This window comes from Oncorhynchus nerka, linkage group LG6, assembly GCF_034236695.1.
Source record: "Oncorhynchus nerka isolate Pitt River linkage group LG6, Oner_Uvic_2.0, whole genome shotgun sequence".
NCBI classification, from domain to species: Eukaryota; Metazoa; Chordata; class Actinopteri; order Salmoniformes; family Salmonidae; genus Oncorhynchus; species Oncorhynchus nerka.
In genome coordinates, this window is record NC_088401.1 from 43,687,031 (window position 1) to 43,697,221 (window position 10,191).

Consider the following 10,191-nt stretch of genomic DNA (forward strand, 5'->3'; position numbering starts at 1 on the left):
CCCCTTTGGAGGAAGTGCGTGCCCATAGTAAACAGAAAACAAATCTGTCCAAAATTGCTAATATATGCATATAATAATTATTATTCAGATAGAAAACACTCTAAAGCTTCTAAAACCGTTCAAATTATGTCTGTATGTAAAGCAGAACTCTCAGGGCAGCCATTCTCGCAAACTCTCTCTTGTCATCAGAAAAGTTGGGCCAACTTTGACGTCATCGCCCCCACCCTTCCCAACCAGCTACGGATCTGGGAACAGTTTCTATCTCTTCAGCGCAATGTGTCCTTTCAATGGGGCGTTTCATTGTGAGAATCGCGCGCTCCTTCGCCCTTTGGCGGGCTAAAATCTTCGTGTCACGCGAAAATACATGTACTCTATTGCGCGCGCCTGGTCTGGAGCTCTCTTTGTTCCAGGTTTCACCAAACGATGTCGGTTTGTCTGTTCGAGCTGATAATTGTTATGCACGTTTATAACATCCTAAAGCTTGATTCTGCACTTAGTTTGACCAGTTTAGTCGACATGTAATATGTAATTTTGAAGTTTTGATGCGCATCCACTAGAATTTTGGCTGCATTTCAACCGGAATTTGTCGCGTTTGGTAACCCAAAGACACAGACTTGAAAACCAAACGCAGTTTTTGGTAAGTATGACTCCTTCCACGTCTTCTGATCAAAGAACATCAAAGGTAAGGGAATATTTATGTGGTAATTTTGGGGTTTCTGTGGACTCCAAACATAGAGGAGACATAATGCTAATTTCTGAGCGCCGTCTCATATTATAGCCTAGTGAACGAATTCTGTAACGTTAAAAATAAATGTAACACAGCGGTTGCATTAAGAAGAAGTGTATCTTTCTATCTATATGTAGAACATGTATATTCAGTCAAAGTTTATGATGTGTATTGCTTGTTATCTGACATTATCTGCCGGAGCTATCATCATTTCTCCGGACATTTGCGTAGCATTTTTTGAACATGGCGTCATTGTAAACGTAGATTTATGGATATAAATAGCATATTATTGAAAAAAAAACATAAATGTACTGTGTAACATGTCCTATTACTGTCATCTGATGGAGATTTTCAAAAGGTTAGTGAATTATTTTTCTTTTAATCCTGCGTTTGTTTATTGCATATTTTGCTCAACTTGGCTATTCAAATTAGCTGTGTCTTTGGTGGTGGTTTGACATAAATATGTGCTATGTTTTCGCTGTAAAACATTTTAGAAATCTGACTTGCTGGGTAGATGAACAAGGTGTTTATCTTTCATTTGAGCTATTGGACTTGTTAATGTGTGGAGGTTAAATATTTCTAAGAATATTTTTTGCATTTTTGCGTTATGTTATTGAGCTTGAGGCTGTAGTCACGATACCGGATCCGGGATGGCTCGACGCAAGAAGTTAAGCTCTTCCATGTTCTGTAGGTCTTGCATAGCGTTACAGCAACCTCTAAGATAGAGTGCATAGCCACCCAGTCCCTTTCCATCATCCGGTTTGATGTTTATCCAGTTCCAAGCTTTTTCCATGTAAGCAGTGGTGACTTTGTTTTCATTGCCAAAGTGTTCCTTTAACAACCTCTTAGCCTCTGCATAGCCTCTTCTGGCTTCCATATGCAGAGAACTACGGACCAGATCCTTGGGCTGACCAGAGGTGTACTGTTCCAGGTAATAGAGCCTATCCTGGTGACTGCTTGTCTTATCTTCTATGCACGCATAAATGGCCTAAAGTTTACAGGATCACCGTCAAACATAGGTATCTCCCTAACAGGGAGTGTGCCCTGTTTGTGCTGTAGTACAAGGAGGTCAGCAATTTCATTCTGCCTTTGCATGACAGTAGAGAGGTTATCATGGCTGGTATTATGGCTGATACCCGCAGTGTTGATTCTGTGTTGATTGCTAGACCTTGATGTTGGCTGCTGAAGGGTGTGGTTTATGACAGTTTTCTGAATAGGTTTTCATGGCTTTGTGGTCGGTTGTTGTAAACTCTTTGTAGTGGGGTCTTTGGAACTGCACCTAATGCAGCAAACTCAACAGGTGATGGTTCAGGTTCCTTATAGACCTCGGGTTCCTGGTTCTCAAAATAAGAATTCATTCCATCTTCTTGGCTTAGAAAATGGGCTGCCACAGCATGGGATCGAGAAGTTGACTTAACACTCTCCAGAACCTTCAGTTTGGCATTATATGCTGCTATGTTCGTTTCCAGTGCCATTTTTTCCATCCTAACATTCACTTGAGCTTTCTGTTGTTCCAGTTGAGCTTTCTGTTGTTCTAGTTGAGGTTTCTCCAGTTCCAATGCATGCTTGTCCTGTAATGATGCTTGGCGAGCTAGTAGAGCTGCTAGTTCTGCCTCAGCTTTTAGGCGTGCAGAGGACACTGAGGATGCAGTCTTAGAATACTTTGTTTTACTTGATGTTTTTGACACATTGAAAATGCTGTCTTGTGGTTCAATGAGCGTTTGTGGCTCGATTTCAGCTTTTTTCCATATTTCCACCTCTTTCAGGAAATGTTCATAAGTTCTCATTCTTGGTTGATAATAGTTAATGCTCTCCTGTTCGTGTTCCTCCTCTGTGACCAGCTCTAGCACAGAATCATGAGCATTCTCAAAGTCATTGAGAACAGCATGAAATGCTTCAAGACTCTCATCCACAGTTTCAATGTTTCCTCCATCAACAAGAAGGGCTTTTATTTCATTCATTTTGCATGTACACACTCCAAGTTTGCCTCTCCGGGCTGCATAGAGTGAATTTAGATGCTCCTCTGCCCTCTCCAGTGGAGTCTTATTTGGGATCTCATCCTCCATCATTCACTTTTAGTTCACTCAATTTACAATGACACAGTTGTTGGTTTTTGATTGTTAAACGTATTGCCCCTTTAGACCTCCTTTAATGCTTTAAAACACAGTCCTCCATTTCAGCATATTGACCCATTTTGAATTGCACATGTGCAAGTTCGGCATTTTAGATGTGTTTTAAACATTTCATCCCATTATAAGTTGTCCCTTTAACCTCTAGCGTCGAGAAATCCCGTATCCGGGAGCGTAATCATAGCCTCAAGTTCATTACCATAACGCAACGTTTCCTATTCATGAAAATCGCAAATAAAATGAAATAAATATATTCAAACACAAGGTTAGCCTTTTGTTAACAGTGAACTCCTTCAAGGCCCTGACCTGGCAAACACGCTTATAGGAGTCTTGCTAAGATTTCGGCAAGAGCACATTGCCATGATGGCAGACATCGAAGGAATGTTCCATCAAGTACGTGTCCATGAAGATTACTTAGACTTCCTGCGATTCCTATGGTGGCCGGACGGTGAAACTAACAAAAGATTGGAGGAGTAAAGAATGACGGTTCATCTCTTCGGTGCTATATCCTCTTCAAGTTGTGCAAACTTTGCACTGCGAAAGACTGCAGAAGACAACTGTGAGAGGTACAATGAAGAGGTGATTCAAACAGTCAATTCCAACTTCTATGTTGATGACTGCCTCAAGTCAGTGGCCACAGAAGAACAAGCCATAGCTCTCACAAAAAACCTCAGGGATGTGTGCGCTCAGGGTGGGTTCAAATTGACCAAGTGGGTCAGCAACAGCCTCACTCTGCTGGTTTCTATCCCTGATGAACACAAAGCCAAGCAGATAAAAGAACTGGACCTGGAAAGAGAAAATCTGCCTGTTGAAAGAGCACTTGGAATCCGATGGAACATTGAAAGTGATGCATTTACCTTCCGAGTCACTGTCAAGAACAGACCCCTTACAAGAAGAGGTATTCTCTCAACTGTCAGATCTATTTATGATCCATTAGGTTTCCTCGCCCCATTTGTATTAAAGGTAAAACAAATTCTTCAAGTGCTCTGCAAGCTAAAGTGAGGATGGGATGAAGTCATCTCTGAAGAACACTCCATTTCATGGCAGAGATGGCTCTCAGAGCTGGACCAGCTCTCCAGATTCTAGATAGACAGGTGTATGATGCCTGAGAACTTTGGTCAAGTCAAGACGGCACAGCTGCATCACTTCGGTGATGCAAGTGAACAAGGTTATGGCACGGCAAGCTACCTTAGGTTCACAAATGGTATGGAAAAGGTTCACATTGCATTCATACTGGGGAAATCAAGGGTGACTCCACTCAAGCAGATGACAATCCCCAGACTGGAACTTGCTGCAGCAACATTGGCAGTGCGAGTGGACAGGATGTTACGGTTGGAGCTCCAGATTGAACTTGAGGAGTCAACTTTTTGGACGGACAGCCAGTCTGTGCTAAAGTACATCCGCAATGATACCAAGAGATTCCATACCTTTGTGGCTAATAGGGTTGCTACGATCCGTGACCTATCGAAAGCAAAACAGTGGAGGTATTTGAACTCCAAACACAACCCAGCCGATGATGCCTCAAGAGGATTACATGTTGAAATGTTCCTGAACTCAAAGAGATGGCGCAAAGGACCAGAATTCCTGGAGAAACCAGAAACTCAATGGCCGAAAGTCCCCGAGGAGCTTAGCTCCATCCCTCCGGATGATCCAGAGGTCAGAAAAGACGTAATCGTAAACAGTACAAGTGTAGAAGAAAAGAGTCCAACCAGCAAACTGATTGAGTACTATTCAACATGGAACAGCTTGAAGAAAGCAGTTGCCTGGGTGCTGAAACTGAAGAAACGTCTTCTACAGTTAAGCCAGAAAAGGAAAATTCTCTCTCAAACTGATCCAAGATCAGATCAGAGTCTGACAAACTCACTGAATGAACAAATTGACAAGTTCAAACTGACGTTTGGAAAAGAAAGTCTGTCTGTGGATTACCTAGATGAAGCAGAAAAGGTCATCATCCGATTTGAACAACGACAGTACTTTAAACAAGAAATTGCACTAGTTGTGAAAGGAAAACAATGTGCCAAGAGAACGGCTCAATCTGTAAGCTTGATCCAATTGTTGCCAATGGCATTCTGAGAGTAGGAGGAAGGATAAGCAACGCTGCTATGCCTACAGAACTAAAGAATCCCATGATCCTGCCCAAAGACTCCTACATCTCCAGACTGATCTTACTCCACATCCATGGGCAGGTTGGCCACTCTGGGAGAGGTCACATGCTTTCTAGACTTCGCCAGCGATATTGGATACCCTGTGCCAACTCCTTAGCAAGGAAGATCCTTAACCTCATAGTCCGCCCCATCCCGCATGCGGTATCGTTACTACAGCCTCAAGCTCATTACCATAACGCAACGTTAGCGATTTCTAAAAATCGCAAATGAAATGAAATAAATATGCCTGCTCTCAAGCTTATCCTTTTCTTAACAATCCTGTCGTCTCAGATTTTCAAAATATGCTTTAGAACCAGAGAAAATCAATAATTTGTGTAAGAGTGGTGATAGCTAGCTTAGCATTTAGCATTAGCATTTAGCACGCAACATATTCACAAAAACCAGCCAAGGAATCAAATAAAATAATTTACCTTTGAAGAACTTCAGATGTTTCAATGAGGAGACTCTCAGTTACATAGCAGATGTCCAGTTTTTCCTGAAAGATTCTTGTGTAGGACACATCGTTCCCTTTTGTTACTATGCATTTGGCTACCGAAACTAACCGAAAATTCAGTCACCTACACGTCAAACTTTTTTCAGAATTAACTCCATAATATCGACTGAAACATGGAAAACGTTGTTTGAATCAATCCTGAAGGTGGTTTCTCATATATCTCTCCATTGAAAGCACCGTCCTTGAAGCCTGCTTTGTTGTCTGATTCGAATGGAAAAACACAGGGAGCTGACTTTTGCGCACCAAATGCCACGCAGACACCAAGAGGGACACTTGGCAATTGTAGTCTCTTATGGTCAATCTTCCAATGATATGCCTACAAATACGTCACAATGCTGCAGAGACCTTGGGGAAACAAGATAAAGTGTCCGTTGATTCCTGTCGCATTCACAGCCATATAAGGCGATCATGGAAAACGTAGCCTCAAAAATCCTGTTCATTTCCTGGTCGGTCATACATCTTGGTTTTGCCCGAAGCATTTGTTCTAAGGGACTCACAGTGAAAATCTTTGCAGTTCTGGAAACGTAAGACTCTCGTCTTTCCAAAACTATCAATTCCAAGCATATTCGAGCATCTTTTCGTGACAAAATATTGCGCTTAAAACGGGCACGTCTTTTTATCCAAAAATAATACTGCCCCTAGAGTACTAACAGGTTAAGAGCTGTGTCTTCTGCAGGCGGATGCAAGCTAGAGCTGGAGAACAGAAGATGGCCGACCTTCCACAAGATCGGGTGTCACCTGATTTGCCGCCTTTCACCCATGTGGGCATAGATTACTTCGGCCCCATAGAGGTGAAGTGAGGCCACGTTCATGTGAAGCGGTATGGTGTGATCTTTACTTGCCTTGTGAGTCGAGCTGTCCATCTAGAAGTTGCTAGTTATCTGGATACTGATTCCTGCATCAATGCCCTGTGCAGGTTCATCTGTCGAAGGGGCCCAGTAACAAGTATCAGAACAGACAATGGCACCAACTTTGTTAGAACACACAGAGAGCTAGGAGAAGCTCTGAAAGAGCTGGATCACAACAAGATTCAAAATTAATTACTGAAAGAAGGAGTGACATGGTCATTCAACCCTGGGAGAGGTTGATCCGACTGGTGAAAAAAATCCTCTATTCAGTACTTAAAGAGCAAGTACTGGATGATGAGGCTTTGCAGACAGCCTTGTGTGAAGTTGAGGCGATTATGAACGACAGACCAATCACTCCTGTAACAAATGACCCTAATGATCGAGAACCCCTGACTCCGAACCATCTGCTTCATCTGAAAGCTAAGCCAGTCCTGCCACCAGGACTATTCCAGAGAAGTGACCTATACTCACGAAGGAGATGGAAGCAAGTACAATATATCACTGACATCTTCTGGAAGAGATGGATCAGGGAGTATCTTCCACTTATGCAGGAGCGGAACAAGTGGAACAAAACTAAGAGAAACTTCAGTCCTGGTGACCTCGTGGTCATCATCGATGACACCGCCCCAAGGAACTCTTGGCTAATGGGGCATGTGGTGGAGGCTTTGCCAGGGGCCAAAGGTCTTGTCCGGAGCGTCATGGTTAAGACTAAGACCAATATTTTACAGAGACCTATCAATAAACTCTGTCTGCTCCTTGAGAAGACGGAGTGAAACACACACACACACACACACACACACACACACACACGCACACACACAGTGCTCCATCTTAGAATCACGTGCACCTCTGATTCGTTGATGTCGTACTCTTACATTCTTTGATGTCATAGTCATACATTTTTGGACGTCAAACTCTTGACATTTTTGGAAGTTGAACACCTTCACACTTCAACTCAGACTGAGATCTATGGACTATTTTCCTATATGGCACCTTGTATATAGCTATGAACTGTAATAGTGCTCTGGTATAGAATGTTTTGTTTATTGGCTCTACGTTTGAATATTAAGTAATTGTTGTGCATTCAGTGCAGTCAACAATTAGGGGCCGGTATGTTAGAGCCGATTTGGACATATTTGTATAAAAGACTGAACATACGGAGCTCCATGTATATTTGTGTAAATATATTAAATATTAATGTACATGATGAAATATTAGGTACGTACCTTTATGATTTATATTTACCTGATTGAGATATATTCATTTGTTGTTAACTCAGTTTTGGGCCCCCCCTCTTGCCTATTCATTGTATTGTGGTAAGTGTGTTAGGCCCAACTTCCTGCCTTTATCCTTGCTAGATGCGGGAGTGGTATAGTTTTTTGACCATACAGACATACAGACATACAGACATGCCATGATATGTATTTTCCATAAGTTGATTGGTGAATCATTTATTTGTTAGATAAAAGAAGAATAAATGTTTTTGTTGCACCATATCCCTGGATGTCATTGAATATTTTTGCCGTTTGGAAACCTTGAGTGTGGACTGTATGCGTACCAAACAACCCCGCTTCAGGCTTGGGCAGTGGCTATGGTGAGAGAGACAGAGAGAGACAGAGAGACTGACAGAGACAGAGAGACAAACTCAGAGACAGACAGAGACAGAGACAGGCAGAGACTGAGACAGACAGAGACAGAAAGACAGAGACAGAGACAGGCAGAGACTGAGACAGACAGACGGAGACAGAAAGACAGAGAGTCAGACAGATAGACAGAGACAGACAGAAACAAAGACAGAAAGAGCATCTCTGTCTCTCTGTCTCTGTACCCCTCTAGCATTGACGGAAGTCACGCCTCCACGGGGATAAGTGACCCCTAATGGTAAATTATTGAATTTTTAAATAAATATTTAGTTGAGACTCAACGTTGTATCACATTTATAACAAGTCCAGACAATTTCAACCTGATTGGATATCATTGTCTCATTCAATTGAACTAAGAGGTCAAATTGCCAGACTTACATTTTTCAGGAGGATCTTTTGAATAATATCCAAATGGATTTGTTTCTACTAATGAGACAATTTAAAGTGGTGGTTAGAGAATATATATATTTGTTTTTTAATCCATTGAAGTCCACCGTTGTCTCACATTTGTAACAAGTGGTTAATCTCCTGATATCCAGCCAATCTCCACTGATTAGAAATCGTTGTATCGTTCCCTTTAACTAAATAGTAAATTGACTTCCAAACCTTTTTACTGTGGATAATTTGGTTAAGGTCCAAACTGATTTCTTTGTAACCAATGTGACAATTTAAACTTTTCCTCATCGATGCTCTAGATACTTTTGCAATCCTCTCTGGACTAAAACCAAATTATGATAAATTACGTATTGGATCACAAAAAAATTCTCATTTTACATTACTGTGTAGTTTACCAATTAAATGGTCTGACGGAGATGTGGACATACCCGGTATACAAATCCCAAAAGAAAGAAATTATCTCACTCCAATACATTTTTATAGAAAGTCAGCAAAAATAGATTGTAGTATCTGGGATCTACATCTGTTTATATTAGTTACTGTGCTGTTACTAAGCAGTAATGCATTACGGCAGTGTTACGTTACTACACCTAATAGGAAATGCACATGCACACTGGAATGCCGGGAACTGTAGAGCAAGAGGGGTTTTTGACTAAACGACAACTAACTGTACTCCCGTCTCCTGCCTGGTCATTTCTCCACAACACAAATATTACAGTGGCGACGAGGTGATTAAACTACATAAACGGACATTGCTTGAAGGGAAGAATGTTGCGTGAGTAATGAAACTCAAAAAAAGTATGTAATTCGTCAGTTATTTTTTATTTTCTTTCGCCAGTAGAGTAGGCTAGCACTGCTAGTACAGTATTCAGGAGCTGCCAAGTAGCAAGACTATTGGAGTCCAGAATAGCGACACTGCCCTCTGGTGGTTAAATAAAAGAAACTGTCATTGAACCCATTGAAATTAGGCGATCTCAGTGGAGAAATATTGTCAAGGAAGGAAAAAAAGGAAGAAGGGACGTAACACGGTGTGTACATTAATACAAATGAGTGCAGTGAATGAAGTAATTGCAGAAACTTCTGAAGTGAAGAAGTAGATGAATATTCAGAAAATTAAGGAATATAAGGAAACTGAACAATTAACTGTGAAAATGGCAACCATTGGTCGAGTACCAGAGTTTGAGGCTACAAAAGAGGATTTTGATTCCTATTTGGAGCGTTTTGAGCGTTGGCTGGCTGCAAATGAAATCAAAGATGGAAAGAAAGCAGACGTATTTCTCAGTGTTTTGGGTTGAACTGAGTATGGATTGCTGAAAGGTCTCATTGAACCAATGAAAGCAGTGGAGTTGAACTATGCAGAACTGACTGAAACTCTTTCAAGGTATTTCAAGCCTAAGCCAATTCTCATTGCAGAACGTTTCAGATTTTACCAACGTCACCAGAGTCAAGGGGAAACCGTGGCTGACTACATCCTTGCTTTGAAAAGGCTGGCAAGTACATGTGAGTTTGCACGATTTCTTGATGATGCTCTCCGAGACAAGTTTGTATGTGGTCTCACAGGTGAAGCATATCACAGAAGGCTCCTGTCAGAGAAGGACCTGACCTTTAAGAAAGCCTGTGATATAGCACTTGGACTCGAGCTTGCCCACAGGGATACTATTGAGCTATCGCGACATGCAGAACGTCAGAAAGGTGTTCACAAGGTCAGTGATGCACGTGGTGAAAAAAGCTCACAAAAGTCACACTTTTTTCAGTCCCGTCCTCAAGGTTACACAAGAACAAAGCAGCCC